The sequence below is a fragment of the Rhinolophus sinicus genome, chromosome 1 (genome assembly GCF_057876585.1).
Source record: "Rhinolophus sinicus isolate RSI-liver-muscle chromosome 1, RSI-T2T, whole genome shotgun sequence".
NCBI lineage: Eukaryota > Metazoa > Chordata > Mammalia > Chiroptera > Rhinolophidae > Rhinolophus > Rhinolophus sinicus.
This window is the reverse complement of record NC_142501.1, coordinates 73,435,455-73,450,320: the sequence shown is the minus strand read 5'-3', so window position 1 is coordinate 73,450,320 and position 14,866 is coordinate 73,435,455. Positions and strand designations below refer to the sequence as shown.

The window sequence follows — 14,866 nt, the reverse complement described above, 5'->3', positions numbered from 1 at the left end:
CAGAAGAAGGGCTACAAGAAAACTCTCAGGATGAGGCCACCATCTTTGGGAACCTGGGAAAAGAATGAATGGGGCGTCTTGGATGAAGAATTCAAGGTACCAGTGTGAGGCCATAACCAGGGAGGGGAGTAGCAATGACTCCCTGTGTTCAAGGGGACACACGAGGAGGCAGACCTGCGGCAGTGGGCTGGCATGAGCCATCTATGATGAGGAAAGGTGTGGGAAGGCCAGGCCCCCGCTGGGTGTAGAACTAGGTTGTCACTACCTGTGCACCTTGATGATCTGCCTCTCCTTAGTCTGAAGTGGCCTGGGTCAGGATCAGTTACAGCTATAAAGCAAACGTCTGTATATTTATGTTTTTCCTGTTTATTTCCATTAATTAGTTCATTTACTAGTCTTCCTCCTTATTCTTCCCCAATGAATCATAGGCAGCTTACAATAAAAAGTATGGAAACAATAGGGTCCCATTAAAATAAGAAAGAACATGACCAAATATAGAAAGCGAGAAGGAAAAATATCTTGAGGATACTTAGGAAACATTTAGTCTACAGTCAACAGCTCTGAGCATCCTGTAGCAAAGGAAAACACAACTGTAATGCCTTTCATAGCATTCAGACTCTACTGGAATGCCCACAGAGGATACTACTGGTGTTCACCATCCCTAATCTCCACTCCTTCCTGAGCACAAGGAAAAACACATCTCTCAAGGCCCTCACAGACGGGCAGGGGCATGAGACTGGTTTGGACCAATGAACTATGAGCAGAAACAACAAGTGTCACTTCAGCGCTGAGGCAGGGTACAGCCATGCACGCCTCCACGGAGCACACACATGCAGTGCACTCATCAGATCTAAGCCGCCTGGATCACAAGGAAACAGCTACTCTGGAGTGTCCCCTGACCCACAGAGGACTTTGTATGAGTGAGAAATAAACTTTACGTGTTAAGCCACTGACCTTTTGGAGTTGTCTATTACCACAGCAGGAGCCTAGCCTATTCTACATAAAATACCAAGTATGCTGCTGGAAAGAGAAGCCATTCTATTACTTATCCCCTTAATCAGTAAATAAGGTGTATGTGCTTTTCAAGGGCAATATAGACTTTTTGTCCTGGAGCTAAGTTCTTGAGAGGAATTTATTTCATGCATCTTTAAGGAAAGAACGACAATCTAGTGAAAAATGTCTACAAAAGTGGATTTTACAAAAGAGATATTTTCTTCTATCTCAACCTTTAATTTAATAAAAACCTGGATATGTTATTATACTGTCATTCCTCTGGAGGGTCTGAAGTAATATGATCCAGGCAGTTTCTGGTGATCTAGGAGGAATCAGAGACAGAGCTGACACAGAGGTCACAAATAGGTGGCATATGTCCCACATCTAGACCACAGAGGTATTTTTCTTGGCTTGCTGTGTTTTAATATTTTTTGAACTAGCTGCCAATTTTGAGAAACCAAGAGCATCCACATAAAAATCTTGATTCCTGGCTTCTCTTTTTTTAAAAAAAGAAAAAAAATAATGTTTGCAATACGGGGACTACATTCCCAAGTGGTAAAAAGAGTAGAGCTGGGTATCTGCTGCGCCTTGAGAAGCGCTTGTTCCCAAGTCTCCAGTGTTTTTCCCCTCACCAAGCACACCACTCATTCTCATTACCTGACCGGCCCTCTTGGGCACTTGAGTTTATAACTCCAGGCTGAACAGATCTAGAACACGGGACCACCAGAGAGCTTTAAGGGCATTCGCATTGATAGTTCAGGAGACTGAACTCCAGGCCACATGCCTTACGTTAAACCAATCAGTTTCATTTTTATATATTTTATGTCCTGGGCTTTCCAGCAGGAAACAAAAGGCTTACTGAAGGAGGGATAATCTGAGGAGGATTTAATCATGTGTGCAGCGTATGGGAAACCTATGGTGTTTAGTGTAGTACTCTGGGCCTGAAGGGGCAACGGGGAGGGAGCAGTCACAGAGAGAGCTGTACTGTGTGGAGGAGGACATCTGACAAGGACCATGACCTTCAGAAGAGGGACTGAGACAGACGGCAGAGGGGGAAACAAGGAAAAGAATGCCTCAGCCTCTCTTTCTTCTATGCCTCTGGATCTCTTCCTGCTGCTGCCCATTGGCTGAACCCAAGTGAAAGCCAGAAGGCAAGGGAGACCACTGATTTTGTTTAGAGAGGTACCTCCTGAAGTATAGGGCATGGAGGAAAGGGGTAATTAGAGGACCAGAAGGGGCAAACAGAAGGTAACCAGCACAACTTTCAGGTAGAAACCTGGGTAAGAAATAGTTCTATTGCTGTTAAATTGTAAATCAATGATAGATAGTAGACGATACATGATAGATAGACAGATAGATAGATAGATGGATAGATAGATAGATAGATAGATAGATAGATAGATAGATAGATAGACTGTTATCTAAAGAGCTAGATAACTAGCTTTGGAAGTTTGCTAGGGCTGCCATAACAAAGTACCACAAACCAGGAGGCTTAAACAACAGAAATGTATTATCTCACAGTTCTGGACATTAGATGTCCAAGGTGAAGATATCAGCAGAGTTGTTTCCTTCTGAGGGCTAGGAGAATCTGTTCCATGCCTCTCTCTTACTTCTGGTGGTTTATTGTCAATCTTTGGCATTCCTTGGCCGTGTCACCCTGATCTCTGTCTCTATCTTCAGATGGCATTATTCCTGTGTGCGTATCAGACCCTGTGTCCCAATTGCCTGCTTTTTCAAGGACACCAATCATATTAATTAGGCCCACCCTGATGACCTCATATTAATTTGATTATCTATAATGACCGTATTTCCAAATAAGGTCACATTTACAGGTACCGGGGGCTAGGACTTCAACATCATTTAGAGAGACACAATTCAACCCACAACACTGACTTAATTCTTAGACCCATGGTTCTCAGCTGATGGTAAGTCATCAATTATGCAATGTGAAGTCTACTAGATGGAGTGAAGAATTTTCATAAAATTTGCTCTCATCTGAATTTGTTTTTTTTTTTCATATTTATACTATAACAATAAAATATATCCCTAATTTTAGCACTGTAATTTATTGTCTTTGTGTTTGCAAAGTCACCATAGCATTCAATTGTATACTCAAACGTATTATTTCTATTTTAAAGCACAAATGTAATTACTGTTTTGGTTTGTATATTAAAGTTTAACAATAATTCCCAACAAGTAACTGGAATGTTTATTTCCTATAAAAGGCATAAATTATATCTCTAATAGTAGAATGCTTCTAAACATATAATAAGTACCCTTTAGGGAAAAAAATGGGATGTATTCTATCATGGTAGGACTTGGGTTCTCTGATAGAGACAATCAAGATCTCTATTTGATAAATTATGAATCACTGCCTAAGATCCTTCTCAACTCCATCTGATTTATGTTGTAATCCTAAAGATAAAAAATTGTGACTTCAAATGGATTCTAGATAAACTCACACTTAAGAGTGATGCACAACATGGATGGATCTTGAGAGTATAATGCTGAGCGAAATAAGTCAGACAGAAAAAGCAGAGAACCATATGATTTCACTGATATGTGGTATATGAACCAAAAACAACAAAATAACAAGACAAACAAATGAGAAACAAAAACTCATAGACACAGACAATAGTTTCATGGTTACCGTAAGGGTAAGCCGGTAAGCGGGGAAGGAGATGGTAGATGAGGGTAAAGGGGATCAAATATATAGTGATGGAAGGAGAACTGACTCTGGGTGGTGAACACACAATGGGATTTATAGATGATGTATTACAGAATTGCACACCTGAAATCTATGTAACTTTACTAATAATTGTCACCCCAATAAACTTTAATTAAAAAATAAAGAGTAATGCAGTCATCTTTAAAATCACATATTTTAAAAACACTGACATTCAAAAGATGTCATAAAATGACCAGCCATAAGTACCAGACAGAGGTGGTTTTATGAACTACACCCAGATTCCTTTTGAGATTGTTGCTGTCAGAGTTCCACCTTCATCAGAAAAGATCCTGCCGATACGTCTCCCTAAACCACACAGACAATCGGGCCAGGCCTTACTTGAAAAAAGGAAAAAATCTGGAACATTTCCATCAACTCAGTCTGGAGTGGAGAAAGACCTCACTTAAAATTTTTGAGTCCTTTTAATTGAATATGCTGTTTTAAGAAATAACTATATCTGAGTAGCTATTTTCATATCTTTGTGTCATGATCCATGGCAAAGCCAGAGCCTAGTTAATCCACAAAAAGTATATTCTTCTGTCAGTCTCCATCCTCCGTCCACTTAGAGAGATCTTCAGGGCTAGTACTAAGTCTGTCAATCAATCAATCAATCATTCACTCATTCATTCATTGATTCCTTTCATTTACTGGGCTCCCACTATGCTCCAGACTCTCTTTTCCTTGATGGAGCAACTTCCAAGAACATTACTGTTAGCATTGTCATCTTGGCCAGTAACAAGAACTGGCCTTTCAGAACCTTAAAAGCTACTCTCAATTCTTTCCCCACTTTTGTTTTTCTTTTGTAAAGGATCTAGAAATATTGGGGGACTATGCAAATGTGAAACACCATGCAGACTTTGTTGTAATTGTTTTTCAATTACTTGTAAGAGATTTCACAAGACTTATGCATAAATAGCTTGGTGTTTTCTAAAGGCTTAGTTCCAACATTATGGCTGTTCATTCATCCTCTTATAGATGGCTGTGGTACTGTGAGGTCTCAACTAGAAGGCTCAATCAGTTTTAGAAGAGAACTATGGTAATGTCCAATACAGTATGTTGGCTATAGGTCACCTGAAGTGGACTTAAGAGCACAGGAAGTGGACAGGACAGGAAGGGGATTACTGAGCAGTCGATGAGGCAGAAGGAAATAGGCAGAAATTCAGTTACGAAGACAAGAATCAAGATAAGAATTCGGACACAGAAATAAGGCAGAAATTCACATGGTCAGAGTTGGGTGGGTATTAAGGCACCATCAGGTTGAGTCACCTGCTGATAAAAGACAGGCCCATGAATCACTCCTTTCTTAACTCAGGATTGACCTCAGAGCCCAGATGTAGCTAAGCCTCCAGGAGACCTCAAGGAAGGGCCACAGTGCAGGTTGCAAAGGCCCTAACTGCCCTAAGTTTTCAGTCATTGATTATTGGTCCCCAAATCTCACAGGAACACTCACCTCAGGATTTAGTTTAAGCTCTGCTTATCACCAGAACCAAAGGAGAACCTTTAGGCTCAGAAAAACATATGAAATACTTGTTCATGCTTTTGACAAATGTAATGAGTGCCTACACTGGTACTGGCCACTCCGCTGTGAACAGTGATGAGCTACTCAAAGTTCCTGTACTAGCGAGGGAACGGGTGGAGACAGGACAGAGAGGAAGAGCAGAGGACAAATCATGCAGGTGTATAGGCCAAGTTAAGGACTTTGCATTTTCTTTTAAATGCAGAGGTTTTTAGGTCAATGATTGGTTGTGAGTTCGTTTGTTTCAATAAATATCACGTGGCCACTGAGTAGAAAATAGATTGTAGAAGAGAAAAAATAACATTGAGATAGCTTCAATGATTTAACTTACTACACACTTGACAATTTGGAGGGTACTGCAGTGATCTCATCGATAGGTATTGGTGCTTAGCACTAGGTTGGATGTTACGGAACAGTAAAAAGTTTCATATATATAATGTGTGTATATATATATATGTGTGTGTGTGTATATATATACACATACTATATATAGTGTATTATATATGTAATATATAATATATTATATTATAATATACAAATAATATAATATAATATATTATATATATTATGTGTATATATAATATATTATGTATAGAATATATATATATATATATATATATATATATGGAGAGAGAGAGATGAACCAACATAATTTGCTTAAGGATGAAGGAAGGAAGGAGAGTTAAAGATGAACCCAAGGCTTTGACCTAAACAATTGGATGGATGTGATACCACAGTCTAACATGAAGAAAAGTAGTGAAGGAATAGGTCTGGGAGAAAAAAATGGTGGGTTCTACTTGTAACATATTAATATGTAGAGATATTAGACATCCACGTGGAGCTCATACATAGGCCAAGAATAGGAGAGTCATGGGGCTGGAGAGAACTGAAAAGTATGTCCCAATTTTCTTCCTACGTTTATTTTGACCTTGAAATGTCATTTACATTTCTCCTATTTAATTTCTTCATCAGTGAAATAGGTATTTTTAAAATATGTAAAATAGGACTTGCTACATATTTATGAATGCTTTAAAATACTTTTTAAAACCTCTTCCCCCAAGACATCTGAAAATGTGACATGGAAAGATCTTCATTTTTATAAAAATAAACAAGTAAACAGATAGTTCAATGAAGGTAAAAGCATAAGCCTTTTGTTTTTATATAGTTCTAGTTACAAAAATAAGAAAACTATTTTAAAAAATTATATCACCTAATGCTAAATACATATTTCTTATTATAAAAGTAACTGAAAGCTATTGCACATATTTTTTTCACTTGAATAGAAAGCATTATTTCACTTTAGCACAAAAATGTTACTGCCAAAATTAGACAATTATGGGTATATAGCAGAAAATAAACATTTGAAAACAATTTGACATGCTTATGTCCCAAATTTATATTTCATAACTCCTTAAGACAATACATAGTACATATTGAACTATGTGCTTTCTTTACAAAGGTGCCTCTACATTTAAGCCCAGATCTGATAATGCATATACGTCCCATATGTCATCATAAATATTCATATGAAACATGCCAAAAAGGCTATACAAGAAATGACATCATTCTTTTTATTTCTTTTCTTTCCTCAGGAGATCTTCCTCTAATTGACCACATAGAGATAAGAGTAGCCTGGTTGAGACATGTTACCCGATTTTCCAAGATTGATTTAACTGCTGTGAGAGGCAGCTTTCCTCTCTCCCTCTCTCCTGCCTGCTCACTGAACCACTGTAGGAAAGTAGGCTCCTGCCCAGTGCCCTGGACAACAGAGACCAGCTTTCACTTCCTAGATGTGGAAAAGGGTACCGTTTCTACTGATCAATTCTAAGTGAAACATAGTACTCCAGAAAGCTAAAAGGCCCTCCTGTGCTGGTGAGTCCTCTGCAGTGTCTGAATAAGTCTGAGGGGACATGAAAAATGTGAACACTAAGAAATGCCTGCACGGAGTCACATGTGGGCCGTTGTAGACGGCTTCCATGATTGAACTTACCACACACTTGACTCAAGGGAATTTTCTATTCACCTTCATTTATCACAAGATGAAGTCACTTTTTCTATACATTATAATCATGCATTTACTATTCTCTCTCTTCCTGTGACCAAGAAGATATTTCTTTCTCCTTGGTTAAGAAAACAGAATCGTTTCAATAATATGTCCATACTTACTTTTCTCTTGCTGTAAAATGTATTATGTGTTTGTGATATATTAATCAGGAAAAACCATTTCTGGTGGGAATCTCTTGCAATATCTAAGAACAACATTTAGAGATATTCTTATAGTCATTCCTAAATTATTTAAAGAATCATGTTTTAATTACCAGAAATACCCCAAAACTCAAAGTCCTGTTATAAATTTGCTAATTTTTCTTTGTCTAAATATTGAATCATAACTGTACTGGTATTGTATGTAATCACATATGATGACGTTAGAGAGACTGCCCTGATTGCAGTTATCAGGAGAGGTCAGCTGGTAGGTTATAAGATCCATCATTTCATTGACCTTGGAGTAGCCTGAGGCCCTGAATAACAAACACAGCATTTTGTTTTTTCTTTAATTAAAGTTTATCAGGGTGACAATGGTTAGTAAAGTTACATAGGTTTCAAGTGCACAATTCGGTAATACATCATCTTTATATCACATTGTGTGTTCCAATAAGGGGCTAATACCCAAAATATATAAGAAACTCATACAACTCGACAACAAAAAAACAAACAATCCATTTAAAAAAACGGGCAGAGGAACTGAGTAGACATTTCTCCAAAGAGGACATACAAATGGCCAATAGACATATGAAAAGACGTTTAACATCACTAATCATCAGAGAAATGCAAATAAAAACCACAATGAGACATCACCTCACCCCAGTTAGAATGGCTATCATCAACAAGACAAATAGTAACAAGTGTTGGAGAGGCTGTGGAGAAAAACGAACCCTCATTCACTGTTGGTGGGAATGCAGACTGGTGCAGCCGCTACGGAAGGCAGTGTGGAGATTCCACAAACACAGCTTTTCTGTTTATAGAGCTTATATCAAGTTGTAAGATCATCTTTGTGGTCCCAAGGACCAAAATCATGGGGAAAATGGAAGCAGTATGATATGGGACATCTATTCCCACCCCACTTTTTCCTTATCACCTCTTTCCCTCTCCCACTGTAGTCTGACCTTGAATAACCTTATTCATTCCTAAGGAGTTCCCAACTATTTACCTATTGATTCCCAAATGTGTGCCTCCAGATATTTCCTGCCCTCCAGGCTCATATATTTAACAGCCCACTGCTCATGTCAACCTGGATCTCCATAGGCAACAAAAACTTAACTTCACCAAAGTGGAACGCCTCTGTCCCTCTCCAAACCACGCTGTACCTATACTCTCTGTGATAGTATATGCCTGTCCTGATACAAACCTGGGAGTCATCCTAGACTTCTCCAAATCTTTGGTTCACCCATATCTGTTCTGAGTAAATCCTATTGGTTCAAATTTCATATTGTCTCTTGTATCTGTCCCCACACACAGGTACAATAATAGGATTTATACCTAGGAGTACAGGTAGATATAAAGAAGAGTATGGCCAGATCCACTTGAGGGCAAAGAACATTAGGAAAGTCCTTGTGGGGAGGGTAAACTTTGAGCTGGGGCCTAAAGTGGGGGTGGGGTGGGGCTGCGCGGGGAGTTATGGAGGCCATTCCAGGCAGTGGCAGCAATATAACCACGAGCTGGGCAAGACAAAATTGCAAGCTTTTAGTGTAGCTAGGACATAAACCTGAGTGCAAGTGTGATGGGAAGAACTTGGCAAGAATGGAAAGTGAAGCAGTTGGTGGGCCTGGGGAGTTCAGGTGTATTCCTGTGGGCAGCTGGGAACAACTGCAGGGATTTAAACAGGAGAATGGCAAACTCAGACATGCCTTTCAGAAAGCTCTCTGGTGTCATGCGGAGGGTAGACAAGAGAAGGGACAAGACTGGAAGAGGACGTTGTTGCTGTAATCCATGTGACAGGGAACGCCAGTCTGAACTGCAAGTGCAGCTGTCGGGAGACAACAGATAGAGGCAATACTGAGGAGGCAGGGCTCTGGCCCCACCCTGGCCCTAACTACAGTAGCTTTGTCCCCCTCTGGTATATACGTTAAGCCTCCACATAAGGTTTTCCTTGGAAGAAAACATCCTGTGGTTTGAAAACCTGTGATCTGCAGGTGAAAACATGGCCCACTGAGCCCTAGTGATATGACCTCTGACCAACTACTCCACCTTTTCTCTTTCCACTCGGTGCCTAGGCCTCCACCTCCGGCTACAGTAACCCAAGGTTTCCCCCACGCACTGTGGGCTCCTTCTTGCCACTGTGCCTCTCAGCTTGACATACCTATTCCCTCCCCCCATTCTCTTTTCCCTAACTGCTTATCCCTAACTGTTATCCATCACCTCTTCTAGGAAGTCTTTCTGATCTCAATTCCTAAACTTCCATCACTGCCCAGCTCATCCTTCGTCCTGTATCCTCTAAGATCAGAATCTTCCCTGATCTTCTCACCGCACAACAATCCCCTGAACATTAATTGTACCTCTTACCTAATCCAAGGACTCAATGCTTAATACACATGGGCTTTTCTTTTTAATACACTTTTCATTTGTATACTTATTAGGTCTCAACTCCCCAAATAAATTCCACACCCCTGAGGGCAAAGTCCATGTCTTTCTGGTTTTTGTTTGTTTGTTATAGGGAAAAGAAGATGTGTCTTTCATCATACCTGGCTACTTAGTGATTATTCAGTTAAAAATGCTTATTGATTTAATTATCTCTCTCTCCCTTCCTCCTGTCCTCCCTCCCTCCCTACACCACACACACACACTCACACCCCAAGGAAAGGTCATGTGAGGACACGAGAAGGTGGCATCTGCAAGCCAGGAAGAGCACTCTCATCAGAAACTGACCAAGCTGGCACCCTGAGCTCAGACTTCCAGCCTCCAGAACTGTGAGAAAATAAATTTCTATTGTTCAGGGTCAGGGATTCCAGAGTGTGTAGAGCCTCTGTCATGAGGAATCCATTTGGAAAACAATCCTGGGTGCCAAATGCCATCATATTTTCTCAACCTGACAGTTCACAGCCTACATACTCAACACAGATAACAACAGATGATACGGTCTTAGATGAAAACAACAATAATATTTTATATAAACTCTCAAATAGTAGTAATGAAAATGCTTGAGAAAAGAAATTTCTCGGTAAACAGTTAAATCTGATGTACTCTTTCCTTGAAGGTCAGACTGTGATTTCACTCTTTCCTAATGACAGCAATCAATGCCCAGTGGATAACAGGTCATTTTGTTACTTTCGAGATATTGGGAAAGAGGTTGTCGTTCTCGCATAACAGCATCATAGATAGCTAAGGCCGCACAGAAAATAAATGATGTAAGAGAGTTGGAACTCCATCTCCACACTAATCGAAACCACTCTTTTGGGCATAGGCATAGGGAAAAAGAAAATGAAAGAAAAGATATCTCAAAAGTTTTCTTCCCGTGGACCAACTACATTTTTTGGACACTTGTAGAATTTTTAGTGCACAGGTGTGATAAAAGTTAGCCAGCCACAGAAAACAGAAATGCCTTCTACAATCTTCCTGACAAATAATGTAGTACCCTTCTCTTGAATATTCCCAGTGACAACAAACTCCTTACCTTCTAAGTCAGCCAGTTCCATTGTTGACCAGCTAACTCTTAGGATCTTAGGTTTTACCAAAACATGTAAAAAAAAAAAAAAAATTTACAAAAGAACTCCTTTTGCAATTTCCCTCTGAAGCAAGATAGAATGATGATTCTATGGCTGCTATATCTCCACAATGCCCTTCAAACATTTAGACAGTGTCGTAACAGTCATGCCCAAGTTAAGCGTGGCCTGTTCCCTCTCTGCCTTCCTATTTCAACTCTTCTGTACACTTACTTATAATGTTAATGTGTTTCGTTTTATTACAGGAGGGGGGGGAAATTAAGTTTATATGTTATCACTTTAATAACTGAGACTATGAAAGTGATTAACAGCTTTTAAAATTGCTGTCGTGACACTTTACCCAAGAAGACATACAAACGGCCAACAGATATATGAAAAGATGTTCAACTTCACTAGCTAAGAGGGAGATGCAAACCAAAACCACAATAAGATACCACGTCACACCTGTTAGAGTGGCTAGTCTCAACAAGACAAGTAATAACAGGTGTTGGAGAGGTTGTGGGGAAAAAGGAACCCTCATATACTGCTGGTGGAAATGTAAATTGGTACAGCCACTATGGAAAACAGTATGGAGGTTCCTCAAAAAATTAAGACTAGAATTACCAGATGACCCAGCAATCCCTCCCCTGGGTATCTACCCAAAAAAATCTAAAAACATTTATTGGCAAAGATATATGTACTTCTATATTCACTGCAGCATTACTCATGGTGGCCAACACACAGAAACAACCAAAGTGTCCTTTGACAGATGGTTGGATAAATAAGAAGTGGTACATATATACAATGGAATATTTCTCAGCCATAAGAAAAAATGAAATACGTCCATTTGCAACAACATGGATGGATCTTGAGATTATCATGCTAAATCAGACCAAAAAAGTCGAGAACCATATTACTTCACTCACATATGGGACACAAAACCGAAAGCAACAAACAAATAAGCAAAAACTCAAAGGCACAGACAACAGTTTAGTGCTTACCAGAGGGAAAGGGGGCAGCGAGGGAGGTAGAGGGAAAAGGGGGTCAAATATATGGTGACAGAAGGAGAGTAGACTTCAGGTGGTCAACACATAATGCAATATGTAGATGATATATTATAGAATTGCACACTTGAAATCTATATAATTTTATTAACCTATGTCACCCCAATAAATTTAACTTAAAAATTGCTGTAAGAAACTCAGCCCTTTTTGTTTTTGAAAACTTGCAAAGAAAGAGATGAGAAATATGGAATGGAGTGGCATGAAAGAAGGGAGACTCACATTCTCTTCTTTAGTTTTTCCCTTGACCATTAATTATTCAGAATGTCTACAGAACAATTTGACATGGGGGATGGATTGGGGGAAGAAACAAGGATCCCCTAAAAAAGGAACACATGAGTTCATTGTTCAGTCCCACTGAATTCTCAGAGGAGTCCAAGAATCTGAAAAGGTTAAGAAACACTGAAGGAAAAAGCCTTGAAAACACCTGAGACTCTGGAATCAAAAGGGTTAAACGTATTAACGGTCACCAAGTTGGCTTGGTGATAGAATTAAGGAGATTTCACTGGACTTTCAAGCTCTGTAGACAATGGAAGGTGTTTGTTCGGTTAACTTGTCCAGGATGACTTCCTGTCAAGCAGTGGGCCGTAACACTTGCTCACAATAGTCTGCACTTCCCACACAAGCTGCTGAGAAAATCCTGGTTTCCGTGGACTGTTTCTTTGGAGTGCCATTATATTACAGTCGAGAAAAGGAGTGGGAAGGAAACGCTGCATTCAATTCTCTGAAAATCTATTTTTAACATGCCTGAGAAGGTCTTGAGTTATTAATGTAATGAGACTAGATTCAAAAACAAAAACAGAGCAGTAGGGCAGCAAAGGTCCACTGTGGAGGGAGGAATGGCTGATTCCTTAATAGCACATAAATGTTTACAGTACTCATCACCATACTTTTAATCAGAGGAAACCTTGATGAGAAGCAAATTTATTGTACGAATGTATAAGCATCTCCCCCGATATTGTTTTTCATGGTCTATGGTGGTGTTTCATAACTCTTTGTTGTCCATCCACTGAATTTTATGTTTTACATGCGTATCAGGAGAAATTTATGCAATCCTCCACCCTGGTGATGCTCTAGGTTCTTTTTTTTTTTCATGAAAAAATAAAATACATAGATTTGATCACCATGGCTGGGATTCAGCACGTGTATTGATTTCTAGGACACTCAAAGAACAGCTTGACTAGTGTAGCATCATTCAAGGTCAAGACGACCCAAGTTTAATGACACTATGGTAGTTACACAGTAATGCTTTGCTGTTAAATTTCAAAATGAAAATGCAATCAACAACCATCACTTAGTGCAAACCTGGGAATTTAGGCATATTATTTTTCACGAGTTTCCCCTCTATTCATTCTCCGGAAGACAAACTTGCCATCCTGCCTACTGGCAAACTCCAGGTATTAGTTCAGAAAATTATAGTAGTAGTAGAAGTAGCAATAGGATTGTAGCAGCTCTAATTTGTTCAATGCTTGATAGTGATTTTATACAATACTGAGCACTTTACAAATGACATCTCCTTTAATCCTTGTTTTTCCCATTTACAGATGATAAAAGTGAGGTTCAAAATACTTACTTACTTGACAAGCAAATACGGCTAGTAAGTGGTAGAGCTGAAATTCAAATCCAATTCCATCTGTCTCCGAACCCCCATGTTCTTAACCCCTATGCTACATTACTTTCATCCATACGCCTGGTACACCATGTGCATCACAGGAAACTTATATTAAGCAAGATAGGTCACTTTCTTCTTAGAAAAATTTACCTGGCACTGGCTCTCAGAATTTACTGCTCAGCTTCTCCAGACTTCCAACTCTGCTGAGGATGGGGTGGAAAACAGGAGGTAGGTGTCTGGAGAAAACAGCTCTCACCCAGCATGGCCAGTGTCTTCCTTTCACATGGTCATCTCAGGCTTGAAGCTATAGACCTAGGAGAATAAACTTCAGGCAATTACTCCAGCTCTTCTAAATGGAGCTTAATAATCTGACAAATACCAGACCATCCTACTAATATTGTTACTACTACGATTATATCAGTACATTGACGGGTACCAAACAGAATAGAACAGTGGCATTTCTTAATCGGGATTATTTACTAGATTCCTTAATGTACTTTTATCATAAATGCATAGGTGCAATAACATAATTCATTAAAATGTCTAAAAAGAGGTATCACTTGAACTTGCCTTAAAATTCTAGAATAATTAGAAACAGGACCACTTGGCAACACGCTAGCATGAGAGAAAGTAGACTGAAAAAAATGAAGATTGCCCAGATTCATACAGAGATTTATGGAATGCATTTCTGGGATGTGATTCTCTTATCCAGTCTCAATCCTCAACTCTCTCAGCTTCTCAACTTTCTCTGTTTGGCCCACTTGCCTTCTGTTTTGAGTTGTCTTCTGCCCACAGATCCTTATGTCACAATATACTCTAGGACAAAAGTTATGCATACTAATCAATGGACAATCTCGGTAACATTTTAAAAAGCAGGAAAAACCCTGAAATTTCTATCTGATCAAATCAGTTTTGAAAACTTGTTTCTGTTCTCATTAACCATGTCACATGTATTTCTTGTGGATAATTTGGAAAATACAGAAAATATGAAGAAAATGAAAATCACCATATTCACAGAAACTGGCAATAACCACTATTAACATTTCTGCACTTCTTTTTGATATTTTCCTATGTATAAATTCATTCATTCATTTAACCAAAATTATTGAGTACCTACTATGTGCCAGGCAATGTTCTGGATGCTGAGGATACAGCAGTAAAGAAAATAGTCAAAAATATCTACATAATGGAGCTTATATTCTATTTGGGAATGACAGATGATAAACCCCGCAACATGAGTAAATTATATGGCATATTAGA

General features: G+C 39.1%; 1 long non-coding RNA gene across 2 annotated transcripts in view; it reads right to left on the bottom strand.

Annotated features, from left to right (window-relative positions):
- LOC141568548 (uncharacterized) overlaps positions 1-14,866 on the bottom strand; it is a 201,090-nt gene that overhangs the window by 74,591 nt on the left and 111,633 nt on the right. For both annotated transcript variants that reach the window (XR_016022375.1, XR_016022374.1), the window contains exon 3: positions 13,757-13,918. This is a non-coding gene — a long non-coding RNA (uncharacterized LOC141568548). The remainder of the gene's footprint in view (positions 1-13,756; positions 13,919-14,866) is intronic.